The sequence below is a fragment of the Ammospiza nelsoni genome, chromosome 28 (genome assembly GCF_027579445.1).
Source record: "Ammospiza nelsoni isolate bAmmNel1 chromosome 28, bAmmNel1.pri, whole genome shotgun sequence".
Classification (NCBI taxonomy): Eukaryota; Metazoa; Chordata; class Aves; order Passeriformes; family Passerellidae; genus Ammospiza; species Ammospiza nelsoni.
Window position 1 is genome coordinate 6,290,068 of NC_080660.1, and position 15,511 is coordinate 6,305,578.

Sequence of the window (15,511 nt, forward strand, 5' to 3'; positions counted from 1 at the left end):
GGGAGTGCAAAAGTGCCACAACATGGCTGCTTTCACGGCTTTTTCCTTGGCAAGAAGCCTAACACCAGGCTGATTTCCCTTCCCAGGGTTACTGTTAGGCTTAGGCCTAGGGCTAGGATTTTTAAAACTAGGAAGCCCTGGGCTCCAGGCACACTGCAGCTGTTCAAGGCATCCCAAGGGGAGTACAAAAGTGCAACAACATGGCAGCTTTCACAGCTTTTTCCTTGGCACCATCCCTATACCTAGGCTGATTTATCTGCCTAGGGTTAGGGTTAGGGTTCAGCCTAGGGCTTGGATTTCTTTAACCAGGAAGCCCTGAGTTCCAGGCTTACTTCATCTGCCAAAGGCATCCCAAAGGGAGTGCAGAAGTGCCACAACATGGCTGCTTTCACGGCTTTTTCCTTGGCAAGAAGCCTAATACCAGGCTGATTTACCTTCCCAGGGTTACTGTTAGGCTTAGGCCTAGGGGTAGGATTTTTAAAATCAGGAAGCCCTGAGTTCCAGGCACACTGCAGCTGTGAAAGTCATCCCAAGGGGAGTACAAAAGTGCAACAACATGGCAGCTTTCACAGCTTTTTCCTTGGCACCATCCCTATACCTAGGCTGATTTATCTGCCTAGGGTTAGGGTTAGGGTTCAGCCTAGGGCTTGGATTTCTTTAACCAGGAAGCCCTGAGTTCCAGGCTTACTTCATCTGCCAAAGGCATCCCAAAGGGAGTGCAGAAGTGCCACAACATGGCTGCTTTCACGGCTTTTTCCTTGCAAGAAGCATAAAACCAGGCTGATTTACCTTCCCAGGGTTCCTGTTAGGCTTAGGCCTAGGACTTTTAAAACCAGGAAGCCCTGGGCTCCAGGCACACTGCAGCTGCAAAAGGCATCCCAAGGGGAGCGCAAAAGTGACGCAACTTGGCTGCCACCACTGATATTTCCATGAGACCATCCCGAACCATAGGCTGATTTTCCTTCCTAGGGTTAAGGTTTGGGATACGCCTAGGTTAAGGGTTCTATTAACCAGAAAGCCCTGAGTTCCAAGAACACAGCAGCTGCGAAGGACTACCCAAGAAGAGCGCAAAAGTAGCACAACATGCCTGCCTCCACAGCTTTTTCCTTGTGGACATGCCTAATTCCTGGCTGATTTGCCTTTCTCGTCTTAGGGTTGGGGTCCGGCCTAGGGCTAGGATTTTTAAAATCAGGAAGCCCTGAGTTCCAGGCACACTGCAGCTGTGAAAGGCATCCAAAAGGGAGTGCAAAAGTGCCACAACATGGCTGCTTTCACGGCTTTTTCCTTGGCAAGAAGCCTAACACCAGGCTGATTTCCCTTCCCAGGGTTACTGTTAGGCTTAGGCCAAGGGCTAGGATTTTTAAAACTAGGAAGCCCTGGGCTCCAGGCACACTGCAGCTGTTCAAGGCATCCCAAGGGGAGTACAAAAGTGCAACAACATGGCAGCTTTCACAGCTTTTTCCTTGGCACCATCCCTATACCTAGGCTGATTTATCTGCCTAGGGTTAGGGTTAGGGTTCAGCCTAGGGCTTGGATTTCTTTAACCAGGAAGCCCTGAGTTCCAGGCTTACTTCACCTGCCAAAGGCATCCCAACGGGAGTGCAGAAGTGCCACAACATGGCTGCTTTCACGGCTTTTTCCGTGGCAAGAAGCCTAACACCAGGCTGATTTACCTTCCTAGGGTTACTGTTAGGCTTAGGCCTAGGGCTAGGATTTTTAAAACTAGGAAGCCCTGGGCTCCAGGCACACTGCAGCTGTTCAAGGCATCCCAAGGGGAGTACAAAAGTGCAACAACATGGCAGCTTTCACAGCTTTTTCCTTGGCACCATCCCTATACCTAGGCTGATTTATCTGCCTAGGGTTAGGGTTAGGGTTCAGCCTAGGGCTTGGATTTCTTTAACCAGGAAGCCCTGAGTTCCAGGCTTACTTCATCTGCCAAAGGCATCCCAAAGGGAGTGCAGAAGTGCCACAACATGGCTGCTTTCACGGCTTTTTCCTTGCAAGAAGCATAAAATCAGGCTGATTTACCTTCCCAGGGTTCCTGTTATGCTTAGGCCTAGGACTTTTAAAACCAGGAAGCCCTGGGCTCCAGGCACACTGCAGCTGCGAAAGGCATCCCAAGGGGAGCGCAAAAGTGACGCAACTTGGCTGCCACCACTGATATTTCCATGAGACCATCCCGAACCATAGGTTGATTTTCCTTCCTAGGGTTAAGGTTTGAGTTGCGCCTAGGGTAAAGGCTCTATTAACCAGAAAGCCATGAGTTCCAAGAACACAGCAGCTGCGAAGGACTAGCCAAGAAGAGCGCAAAAGTAGCACAACATGCCTGCCTCCACAGCTTTTTCCTTGGGGACATGCCTAATTCCTGGCTGATTTGCCTTTCTCGTCTTAGGGTTGGGGTTCGGCCTAGGGCTAGGATTTTTAAAATCAGGAAGCCCTGAGTTCCAGGCACACTGGAGCTGTGAAAGGCATCCAAAAGGGAGTGCAAAAGTGCCACAACATGGCTGCTTTCACGGCTTTTTCCTTGGCAAGAAGCCTAACACCAGGCTGATTTACCTTCCCAGGGTTACTGTTAGGCTTAGGCCTAGGGCTAGGATTTTTAAAACTAGGAAGCCCTTAGCTCCAGGCACACTGCAGCTGTTCAAGGCATCCCAAGGGGAGTACAAAAGTGCAACAACATGGCAGCTTTCACAGCTTTTTCCTTGGCACCATCCCTATACCTAGGCTGATTTATCTGCCTAGGGTTAGGGTTAGGGTTCAGCCTAGGGCTTGGATTTCTTTAACCAGGAAGCCCTGAGTTCCAGGCTTACTTCATCTGCCAAAGGCATCCCAAAGGGAGTGCAGAAGTGCCACAACATGGCTGCTTTCACGGCTTTTCCCTTAGGAAGAACCCTAATACCCGGCTGATTTACCTTCCCAGGGTTACTGTTAGGCTTAGGCCTAGGGTTAGGATTTTTAAAACTAGGAAGCCCTGGGCTCCAGGCACACTGCAGCTGTTCAAGGCATCCCAAGGGGAGTACAAAAGTGCAACAACATGGCAGCTTTCACAGCTTTTTCCTTGGCACCATCCCTATACCTAGGCTGATTTATCTGCCTAGGGTTAGGGTTAGGGTTCAGCCTAGGGCTTGGATTTCTTTAACCAGGAAGCCCTGAGTTCCAGGCTTACTTCATCTGCCAAAGGCATCCCAAAGGGAGTGCAGAAGTTCCACAACATGGCTGCTTTCACGGCTTTTCCCTTAGGAAGAACCCTAATACCCGGCTGATTTACCTTCCTAGGGTTACTGTTAGGCTTAGGCCTAGGACTTTTAAAACCAGGAAGCCCTGGGCTCCAGGCACACTGCAGCTGCGAATGGCATCCCAAGGGGAGCGCAAAAGTGACGCAACTTGGCTGCCACCACTGATATTTCCATGAGACCAATCCGAACCATAGGCTGATTTTCCTTCCTAGGGTTAAAGTTTGAGTTACGCCTAGGGTAAGGGCTCTATTAACCAGAAAGCCCTGAGTTCCAAGAACACAGCAGCTGCGATCAACTAGCCAAGAAGAGCGCAAAAGTACCACAACATGCCTGCCTCCACAGCTTTTTCCTTGGGGACATGCCTAATTCCTGGCTGATTTGCCTTTCTCGTCTTAGGGTTGGGGTTCGGCCTAGGGCTAGGATTTTTAAAATCAGGAAGCCCTGAGTTCCAGGCACAGTGGAGCTGTGAAAGGCATCCAAAAGGGAGTGCAAAAGTGCCACAACATGGCTGCTTTCACGGCTTTTTCCTTGGCAAGAAGCCTAACACCAGGCTGATTTCCCTTCCCAGGGTTACTGTTAGGCTTAGGCCTAGGGCTAGGATTTTTAAAACTAGGAAGCCCTGGGCTCCAGGCACACTGCAGCTGTTCAAGGCATCCCAAGGGGAGTACAAAAGTGAAACAACATGGCATCTTTCACAGCTTTTTCCTTGGCACCATCCCTATACCTAGGCTGATTTATCTGCCTAGGGTTAGGGTTAGGGTTCAGCCTAGGGCTTGGATTTCTTTAACCAGGAAGCCCTGAGTTCCAGGCTTACTTCATCTGCCAAAGGCATCCCAAAGGGAGTGCAGAAGTGCCACAACATGGCTGCTTTCACGGCTTTTCCCTTAGGAAGAACCCTAATACCCGGCTGATTTACCTTCCTAGGGTTACTGTTAGGCTTAGGCCTAGGACTTTTAAAACCAGGAAGCCCTGGGCTCCAGGCACACTGCAGCTGCGAAAGGCATCCCAAGGGGAGCGCAAAAGTGACGCAACTTGGCTGCCACCACTGATATTTCCATGAGACCATCCCGAACCATAGGTTGATTTTCCTTCCTAGGCTTAAGGTTTGAGTTACGCCTAGGGTAAGGGTTCTATTAACCAGAAAGCCCTGAGTTCCAAGAACACAGCAGCTGCGAAGGACTAGCCAAGAAGAGCGCAAAAGTACCACAACATGCCTGCCTCCACAGCTTTTTCCTTGGGGACATGCCTAATTCCTGGCTGATTTGCCTTTCTCGTCTTAGGGTTGGGGTTCGGCCTAGGGCTAGGATTTTTAAAATCAGGAAGCCCTGAGTTCCAGGCACACTGCAGCTGTGAAAGGCATCCAAAAGGGAGTGCAAAAGTGCCACAACATGGCTGCTTTCACGGCTTTTTCCTTGGCAAGAAGCCTAACACCAGGCTGATTTACCTTCCCAGGGTTACTGTTAGGCTTAGGCCTAGGGCTAGGATTTTTAAAACTAGGAAGCCCTTAGCTCCAGGCACACTGCAGCTGTTCAAGGCATCCCAAGGGGAGTACAAAAGTGCAACAACATGGCAGCTTTCACAGCTTTTTCCTTGGCACCATCCCTATACCTAGGCTGATTTATCTGCCTAGGGTTAGGGTTAGGGTTCAGCCTAGGGCTTGGATTTCTTTAACCAGGAAGTCCTGAGTTCCAGGCTTACTTCATCTACCAAAGGCATCCCAAAGGGAGTGCAGAATTTCCACAACATGGCTGCTTTCACGGCTTTTCCCTTAGAAATAACCCTAATACCCGGCTGATTTACCTTCCTAGGGTTACTGCTAGGCTTAGGCCTAGGACTTTTAAAACCAGGAAGCCCTGGGCTCCAGGCACACTGCAGCTGCGAAAGGCATCCCAAGGGGAGCGCAAAAGTGACGCAACTTGGCTGCCACCACTGATATTTCCATGAGACCATCCCGAACCATAGGCTGATTTTCCTTCCTAGGGTTAAGGTTTGAGTTACGCCTAGGGTAAGGGCTCTATTAACCAGAAAGCCCTGAGTTCCAAGAACACAGCAGCTGCGAAGGACTAGCCAAGAAGAGCGCAAAAGTACCACAACATGCCTGCCTCCACAGCTTTTTCCTTGGGGACATGCCTAATTCCTGGCTGATTTGCCTTTCTCGTCTTAGTGTTGGGGTTCGGCCTAGGGCTAGGATTTTTAAAATCAGGAAGCCCTGAGTTCCAGGCACACTGCAGCTGTGAAAGGCATCCAAAAGGGAGTGCAAAAGTGCCACAACATGGCTGCTTTCACGGCTTTTTCCTTGGCAAGAAGCCTAACACCAGGCTGATTTACCTTCCCAGGGTTACTGTTAGGCTTAGGCCTAGGGCTAGGATTTTTAAAACTAGGAAGCCCTGGGCTCCAGGCACACTGCAGCTGTTCAAGGCATCCCAAGGGGAGTACAAAAGTGCAACAACATGGCAGCTTTCACAGCTTTTTCCTTGGCACCATCCCTATACCTAGGCTGATTTATCTGCCTAGGGTTAGGGTTAGGGTTCAGCCTAGGGCTTGGATTTCTTTAACCAGGAAGCCCTGAGTTCCAGGCTTACTTCATCTGCCAAAGGCATCCCAAAGGCAGTGCAGAAGTGCCACAACATGGCTGCTTTCACGGCTTTTTCCTTGGCAAGAAGCCTAACACCAGGCTGATTTACCTTCCCAGGGTTACTGTTAGGCTTAGGCCTAGGGCTAGGATTTTTAAAACTAGGAAGCCCTGGGCTCCAGGCACACTGCAGCTGTTCAAGGCATCCCAAGGGGAGTACAAAAGTGCAACAACATGGCAGCTTTCACAGCTTTTTCCTTGGCACCATCCCTATACCTAGGCTGATTTATCTGCCTAGGGTTAGGGTTAGGGTTCAGCCTAGGGCTTGGATTTCTTTAACCAGGAAGCCCTGAGTTCCAGGCTTACTTCATCTGCCAAAGGCATCCCAAAGGGAGTGCAGAAGTGCCACAACATGGCTCCTTTCATGGCTTTTCCCTTAGGAAGAACCCTAATACCCGGCTGATTTACCTTCCTAGGGTTACTGTTAGGCTTAGGCCTAGGACTTTTAAAACCAGGAAGCCCTGGGCTCCAGGCACACTGCAGGTGCGAAAGGCATCCCTAGGGGAGCGCAAAAGTGACGCAACTTGGCTGCCACCACTGATATTTCCATGAGACCATCCCGAACCATAGGCTGATTTTCCTTCCTAGGGTTAAGGTTTGAGTTACGCCTAGGGTAAGGGTTCTATTAACCAGAAAGCCCTGAGTTCCAAGAACACAGCAGCTGTGAAGGACTAGCCAAGAAGAGCGCAAAAGTACCACAACATGCCTGCCTCCACAGCTTTTTCCTTGAGGACATGCCTAATTCCTGGCTGATTTGCCTTTCTCGTCTTAGGGTTGGGGTTCGGCCTAGGGCTAGGATTTTTAAAATCAGGAAGCCCTGAGTTCCAGGCACACTGGAGCTGTGAAAGGCATCCAAAAGGGAGTGCAAAAGTGCCACAACATGGCTGCTTTCACGGCTTTTTCCTTGGCAAGAAGCCTAACACCAGGCTGATTTACCTTCCCAGGGTTACTGTTAGGCTTAGGCCTAGGGCTAGGATTTTTGAAACTAGGAAGCCCTGGGCTCCAGGCACACTGCAGCTGTTCAAGGCATCCCAAGGGGAGTACAAAAGTGCAACAACATGGCAGCTTTCACAGCTTTTTCCTTGGCACCATCCCTATACCTAGGCTGATTTATCTGCCTAGGGTTAGGGTTAGGGTTCAGCCTAGGGCTTGGATTTCTTTAACCAGGAAGCCCTGAGTTCCAGGCTTACTTCATCAGCCAAAGGCATCCCAAAGGCAGTGCAGAAGTGCCACAACATGGCTGCTTTCACGGCTTTTTCCTTGGCAAGAAGCCTAACACCAGGCTGATTTACCTTCCCAGGGTTACTGTTAGGCTTAGGCCTAGGGCTAGGATTTTTAAAACTAGGAAGCCCTGGGCTCCAGGCACACTGCAGCTGTTCAAGGCATCCCAAGGGGAGTACAAAAGTGCAACAACATGGCAGCTTTCACAGCTTTTTCCTTGGCACCATCCCTATACCTAGGCTGATTTATCTGCCTAGGGTTAGGGTTAGGGTTCAGCCTAGGGCTTGGATTTCTTTAACCAGGAAGCCCTGAGTTCCAGGCTTACTTCATCTGCCAAAGGCATCCCAAAGGGAGTGCAGAAGTGCCACAACATGGCTGCTTTCACGGCTTTTCCCTTAGGAAGAACCCTAATACCCGGCTGATTTACCTTCCTAGGGTTACTGTTAGGCTTAGGCCTAGGACTTTTAAAACCAGGAAGCCCTGGGCTCCAGGCACACTGCAGCTGCGAAAGGCATCCCAAGGGGAGCGCAAAAGTGACGCAACTTGGCTGCCACCACTGATATTTCCATGAGACCATCCCGAACCATAGGCTGATTTTCCTTCTTAGGCTTAAGGTTTGAGTTACGCCTAGGGTAAGGGTTCTATTAACCAGAAAGCCCTGAGTTCCAAGAACACAGCAGCTGCGAAGGACTAGCCAAGAAGAGCGCAAAAGTACCACAACATGCCTGCCTCCACAGCTTTTTCCTTGGGGACATGCCTAATTCCTGGCTGATTTGCCTTTCTCGTCTTAGGGTTGGGGTCCGGCCTAGGGCTAGGATTTTTAAAATCAGGAAGCCCTGAGTTCCAGGCACACTGGAGCTGTGAAAGGCATCCAAAAGGGAGTGCAAAAGTGCCACAACATGGCTGCTTTCACGGCTTTTTCCTTGGCAAGAATCCTAACACCAGGCTGATTTACCTTCCCAGGGTTACTGTTAGGCTTAGGCCTAGGGCTAGGATTTTTAAAACTAGGAAGCCCTGGGCTCCAGGCACACTGCAGCTGTTCAAGGCATCCCAAGGGGAGTACAAAAGTGCAACAACATGGCAGCTTTCACAGCTTTTTCCTTGGCACCATCCCTATACCTAGGCTGATTTATCTGCCTAGGGTTAGGGTTAGGGTTCAGCCTAGGGCTTGGATTTCTTTAACCAGGAAGCCCTGAGTTCCAGGCTTACTTCATCAGCCAAAGGCATCCCAAAGGGAGTGCAGAAGTGCCACAACATGGCTGCTTTCACGGCTTTTTCCTTGGCAAGAAGCCTAACACCAGGCTGATTTACCTTCCCAGGGTTACTGTTAGGCTTAGGCCTAGGGCTAGGATTTTTAAAACTAGGAAGCCCTGGGCTCCAGGCACACTGCAGCTGTTCAAGGCATCCCAAGGGGAGTACAAAAGTGCAACAACATGGCAGCTTTCACAGCTTTTTCCTTGGCACCATCCCTATACCTAGGCTGATTTATCTGCCTAGGGTTAGGGTTAGGGTTCAGCCTAGGGCTTGGATTTCTTTAACCAGGAAGCCCTGAGTTCCAGGCTTACTTCATCTGCCAAAGGCATCCCAAAGGGAGTGCAGAAGTGCCACAACATGGCTGCTTTCACGGCTTTTCCCTTAGCAAGAACCCTAATACCCGGCTGATTTACCTTCCTAGGGTTACTGTTAGGCTTAGGCCTAGGACTTTTAAAACCAGGAAGCCCTGGGCTCCAGGCACACTGCAGCTGCGAAAGGCATCCCAAGGGGAGCGCAAAAGTGACGCAACTTGGCTGCCACCACTGATATTTCCATGAGACCATCCCGAACCATAGGCTGATTTTCCTTCTTAGGCTTAAGGTTTGAGTTACGCCTAGGGTAAGGGTTCTATTAACCAGAAAGCCCTGAGTTCCAAGAACACAGCAGCTGCGAAGGACTAGCCAAGAAGAGCGCAAAAGTACCACAACATGCCTGCCTCCACAGCTTTTTCCTTGGGGACATGCCTAATTCCTGGCTGATTTGCCTTTCTCGTCTTAGGGTTGGGGTCCGGCCTAGGGCTAGGATTTTTAAAATCAGGAAGCCCTGAGTTCCAGGCACACTGGAGCTGTGAAAGGCATCCAAAAGGGAGTGCAAAAGTGCCACAACATGGCTGCTTTCACGGCTTTTTCCTTGGCAAGAAGCCTAACACCAGGCTGATTTACCTTCCCAGGGTTACTGTTAGGCTTAGGCCTAGGGCTAGGATTTTTAAAACTAGGAAGCCCTGGGCTCCAGGCACACTGCAGCTGTTCAAGGCATCCCAAGGGGAGTACAAAAGTGCAACAACATGGCAGCTTTCACAGCTTTTTCCTTGGCACCATCCCTATACCTAGGCTGATTTATCTGCCTAGGGTTAGGGTTAGGGTTCAGCCTAGGGCTTGGATTTCTTTAACCAGGAAGCCCTGAGTTCCAGGCTTACTTCATCTGCCAAAGGCATCCCAAAGGGAGTGCAGAAGTGCCACAACATGGCTGCTTTCACGGCTTTTTCCTTGGCAAGAAGCCTAACACCAGGCTGATTTACCTTCCCAGGGTTACTGTTAGGCTTAGGCCTAGGGCTAGGATTTTTAAAACTAGGAAGCCCTGGGCTCCAGGCACACTGCAGCTGTTCAAGGCATCCCAAGGGGAGTACAAAAGTGCAACAACATGGCAGCTTTCACAGCTTTTTCCTTGGCACCATCCCTATACCTAGTCTGATTTATCTGCCTAGGGTTAGGGTTAGGCTTCAGCCTAGGGCTTGGATTTCTTTAACCAGGAAGCCCTGAGTTCCAGGCTTACTTCATCTGCCAAAGGCATCCCAAAGGGAGTGCAGAAGTGCCACAACATGGCTGCTTTCACGGCTTTTCCCTTAGGAAGAACCCTAATACCCGGCTGATTTACCTTCCTAGGGTTACTGTTAGGCTTAGGCCTAGGACTTTTAAAACCAGGAAGCCCTGGGCTCCAGGCACACTGCAGCTGCGAAAGGCATCCCAAGGGGAGCGCAAAAGTGACGCAACTTGGCTGCCACCACTGATATTTCCATGAGACCATCCCGAACCATTGGCTGATTTTCCTTCCTAGGGTTAAGGTTTGAGTTACGCCTAGGGTAAGGGTTCTATTAACCAGAAAGTCCTGAGTTCCAAGAACACAGCAGCTGCGAAGGACTAGCCAAGAAGAGCGCAAAAGTACCACAACATGCCTGCCTCCACAGCTTTTTCCTTGGGGACATGCCTAATTCCTGGCTGATTTGCCTTTCTCGTCTTAGTGTTGGGGTTCGGCCTAGGGCTAGGATTTTTAAAATCAGGAAGCCCTGAGTTCCAGGCACACTGGAGCTGTGAAAGGCATCCAAAAGGGAGTGCAAAAGTGCCACAACATGGCTGCTTTCACGGCTTTTTTCTTTGGCAAGAAGCCTAACACCAGGCTGATTTACCTTCCCAGGGTTACTGTTAGGCTTAGGCCAAGGGCTAGGATTTTTAAAACTAGGAAGCCCTGGGCTCCAGGCACACTGCAGCTGTTCAAGGCATCCCAAGGGGAGTACAAAAGTGCAACAACATGGCAGCTTTCACAGCTTTTTCCTTGGCACCATCCCTATACCTAGGCTGATTTATCTGCCTAGGGTTAGGGTTAGGGTTCAGCCTAGGGCTTGGATTTCTTTAACCAGGAAGCCCTGAGTTCCAGGCTTACTTCATCTGCCAAAGGCATCCCAAAGGCAGTGCAGAAGTGCCACAACATGGCTGCTTTCACGGCTTTTTCCTTGGCAAGAAGCCTAACACCAGGCTGATTTACCTTCCCAGGGTTACTGTTAGGCTTAGGCCTAGGGCTAGGATTTTTAAAACTAGGAAGCCCTGGGCTCCAGGCACACTGCAGCTGTTCAAGGCATCCCAAGGGGAGTACAAAAGTGCAACAACATGGCAGCTTTCACAGCTTTTTCCTTGGCACCATCCCTATACCTAGGCTGATTTATCTGCCTAGGGTTAGGGTTAGGGTTCAGCCTAGGGCTTGGATTTCTTTAACCAGGAAGCCCTGAGTTCCAGGCTTACTTCATCTGCCAAAGGCATCCCAAAGGGAGTGCAGAAGTGCCACAACATGGCTCCTTTCATGGCTTTTCCCTTAGGAAGAACCCTAATACCCGGCTGATTTACCTTCCTAGGGTTACTGTTAGGCTTAGGCCTAGGACTTTTAAAACCAGGAAGCCCTGGGCTCCAGGCACACTGCAGGTGCGAAAGGCATCCCTAGGGGAGCGCAAAAGTGACGCAACTTGGCTGCCACCACTGATATTTCCATGAGACCATCCCGAACCATAGGCTGATTTTCCTTCCTAGGGTTAAGGTTTGAGTTACGCCTAGGGTAAGGGTTCTATCAACCAGAAAGCCCTGAGTTCCAAGAACACAGCAGCTGTGAAGGACTAGCCAAGAAGAGCGCAAAAGTACCACAACATGCCTGCCTCCACAGCTTTTTCCTTGAGGACATGCCTAATTCCTGGCTGATTTGCCTTTCTCGTCTTAGGGTTGGGGTTCGGCCTAGGGCTAGGATTTTTAAAATCAGGAAGCCCTGAGTTCCAGGCACACTGGAGCTGTGAAAGGCATCCAAAAGGGAGTGCAAAAGTGCCACAACATGGCTGCTTTCACGGCTTTTTCCTTGGCAAGAAGCCTAACACCAGGCTGATTTACCTTCCCAGGGTTACTGTTAGGCTTAGGCCTAGGGCTAGGATTTTTGAAACTAGGAAGCCCTGGGCTCCAGGCACACTGCAGCTGTTCAAGGCATCCCAAGGGGAGTACAAAAGTGCAACAACATGGCAGCTTTCACAGCTTTTTCCTTGGCACCATCCCTATACCTAGGCTGATTTATCTGCCTAGGGTTAGGGTTAGGGTTCAGCCTAGGGCTTGGATTTCTTTAACCAGGAAGCCCTGAGTTCCAGGCTTACTTCATCAGCCAAAGGCATCCCAAAGGCAGTGCAGAAGTGCCACAACATGGCTGCTTTCACGGCTTTTTCCTTGGCAAGAAGCCTAACACCAGGCTGATTTACCTTCCCAGGGTTACTGTTAGGCTTAGGCCTAGGGCTAGGATTTTTAAAACTAGGAAGCCCTGGGCTCCAGGCACACTGCAGCTGTTCAAGGCATCCCAAGGGGAGTACAAAAGTGCAACAACATGGCAGCTTTCACAGCTTTTTCCTTGGCACCATCCCTATACCTAGGCTGATTTATCTGCCTAGGGTTAGGGTTAGGGTTCAGCCTAGGGCTTGGATTTCTTTAACCAGGAAGCCCTGAGTTCCAGGCTTACTTCATCTGCCAAAGGCATCCCAAAGGGAGTGCAGAAGTGCCACAACATGGCTGCTTTCACGGCTTTTCCCTTAGGAAGAACCCTAATACCCGGCTGATTTACCTTCCTAGGGTTACTGTTAGGCTTAGGCCTAGGACTTTTAAAACCAGGAAGCCCTGGGCTCCAGGCACACTGCAGCTGCGAAAGGCATCCCAAGGGGAGCGCAAAAGTGACGCAACTTGGCTGCCACCACTGATATTTCCATGAGACCATCCCGAACCATAGGCTGATTTTCCTTCTTAGGCTTAAGGTTTGAGTTACGCCTAGGGTAAGGGTTCTATTAACCAGAAAGCCCTGAGTTCCAAGAACACAGCAGCTGCGAAGGACTAGCCAAGAAGAGCGCAAAAGTACCACAACATGCCTGCCTCCACAGCTTTTTCCTTGGGGACATGCCTAATTCCTGGCTGATTTGCCTTTCTCGTCTTAGGGTTGGGGTCCGGCCTAGGGCTAGGATTTTTAAAATCAGGAAGCCCTGAGTTCCAGGCACACTGGAGCTGTGAAAGGCATCCAAAAGGGAGTGCAAAAGTGCCACAACATGGCTGCTTTCACGGCTTTTTCCTTGGCAAGAATCCTAACACCAGGCTGATTTACCTTCCCAGGGTTACTGTTAGGCTTAGGCCTAGGGCTAGGATTTTTAAAACTAGGAAGCCCTGGGCTCCAGGCACACTGCAGCTGTTCAAGGCATCCCAAGGGGAGTACAAAAGTGCAACAACATGGCAGCTTTCACAGCTTTTTCCTTGGCACCATCCCTATACCTAGGCTGATTTATCTGCCTAGGGTTAGGGTTAGGGTTCAGCCTAGGGCTTGGATTTCTTTAACCAGGAAGCCCTGAGTTCCAGGCTTACTTCATCTGCCAAAGGCATCCCAAAGGGAGTGCAGAAGTGCCACAACATGGCTGCTTTCACGGCTTTTTCCTTGGCAAGAAGCCTAACACCAGGCTGATTTATCTTCCCAGGGTTACTGTTAGGCTTAGGCCTAGGGCTAGGATTTTTAAAACTAGGAAGCCCTGGGCTCCAGGCACACTGCAGCTGTTCAAGGCATCCCAAGGGGAGTACAAAAGTGCAACAACATGGCAGCTTTCACAGCTTTTTCCTTGGCACCATCCCTATACCTAGGCTGATTTATCTGCCTAGGGTTAGGGTTAGGGTTCAGCCTAGGGCTTGGATTTCTTTAACCAGGAAGCCCTGAGTTCCAGGCTTACTTCATCTGCCAAAGGCATCCCAAAGGGAGTGCAGAAGTGCCACAACATGGCTGCTTTCACGGCTTTTCCCTTAGCAAGAACCCTAATACCCGGCTGATTTACCTTCCTAGGGTTACTGTTAGGCTTAGGCCTAGGACTTTTAAAACCAGGAAGCCCTGGGCTCCAGGCACACTGCAGCTGCGAAAGGCATCCCAAGGGGAGCGCAAAAGTGACGCAACTTGGCTGCCACCACTGATATTTCCATGAGACCATCCCGAACCATAGGCTGATTTTCCTTCTTAGGCTTAAGGTTTGAGTTACGCCTAGGGTAAGGGTTCTATTAACCAGAAAGCCCTGAGTTCCAAGAACACAGCAGCTGCGAAGGACTAGCCAAGAAGAGCGCAAAAGTACCACAACATGCCTGCCTCCACAGCTTTTTCCTTGGGGACATGCCTAATTCCTGGCTGATTTGCCTTTCTCGTCTTAGGGTTGGGGTCCGGCCTAGGGCTAGGATTTTTAAAATCAGGAAGCCCTGAGTTCCAGGCACACTGGAGCTGTGAAAGGCATCCAAAAGGGAGTGCAAAAGTGCCACAACATGGCTGCTTTCACGGCTTTTTCCTTGGCAAGAAGCCTAACACCAGGCTGATTTACCTTCCCAGGGTTACTGTTAGGCTTAGGCCTAGGGCTAGGATTTTTAAAACTAGGAAGCCCTGGGCTCCAGGCACACTGCAGCTGTTCAAGGCATCCCAAGGGGAGTACAAAAGTGCAACAACATGGCAGCTTTCACAGCTTTTTCCTTGGCACCATCCCTATACCTAGGCTGATTTATCTGCCTAGGGTTAGGGTTAGGGTTCAGCCTAGGGCTTGGATTTCTTTAACCAGGAAGCCCTGAGTTCCAGGCTTACTTCATCTGCCAAAGGCATCCCAAAGGGAGTGCAGAAGTGCCACAACATGGCTGCTTTCACGGCTTTTTCCTTGGCAAGAAGCCTAACACCAGGCTGATTTATCTTCCCAGGGTTACTGTTAGGCTTAGGCCTAGGGCTAGGATTTTTAAAACTAGGAAGCCCTGGGCTCCAGGCACACTGCAGCTGTTCAAGGCATCCCAAGGGGAGTACAAAAGTGCAACAACATGGCAGCTTTCACAGCTTTTTCCTTGGCACCATCCCTATACCTAGTCTGATTTATCTGCCTAGGGTTAGGGTTAGGCTTCAGCCTAGGGCTTGGATTTCTTTAACCAGGAAGCCCTGAGTTCCAGGCTTACTTCATCTGCCAAAGGCATCCCAAAGGGAGTGCAGAAGTGCCACAACATGGCTGCTTTCACGGCTTTTCCCTTAGGAAGAACCCTAATACCCGGCTGATTTACCTTCCTAGGGTTACTGTTAGGCTTAGGCCTAGGACTTTTAAAACCAGGAAGCCCTGGGCTCCAGGCACACTGCAGCTGCGAAAGGCATCCCAAGGGGAGCGCAAAAGTGACGCCACTTGGCTGCCACCACTGATATTTCCATGAGACCATCCCGAACCATTGGCTGATTTTCCTTCCTAGGGTTAAGGTTTGAGTTACGCCTAGGGTAAGGGTTCTATTAACCAGAAAGTCCTGAGTTCCAAGAACACAGCAGCTGCGAAGGACTAGCCAAGAAGAGCGCAAAAGTACCACAACATGCCTGCCTCCACAGCTTTTTCCTTGGGGACATGCCTAATTCCTGGCTGATTTGCCTTTCTCGTCTTAGGGTTGGGGTTCGGCCTAGGGCTAGGATTTTTAAAATCAGGAAGCCCTGAGTTCCAGGCACACTGGAGCTGTGAAAGGCATCCAAAAGGGAGTGCAAAAGTGCCACAACATGGCTGCTTTCACGGCTTTTTTCTTTGGCAAGAAGCCTAACACCAGGCTGATTTACCTTCCCAGGGTTACTGTTAGGCTTA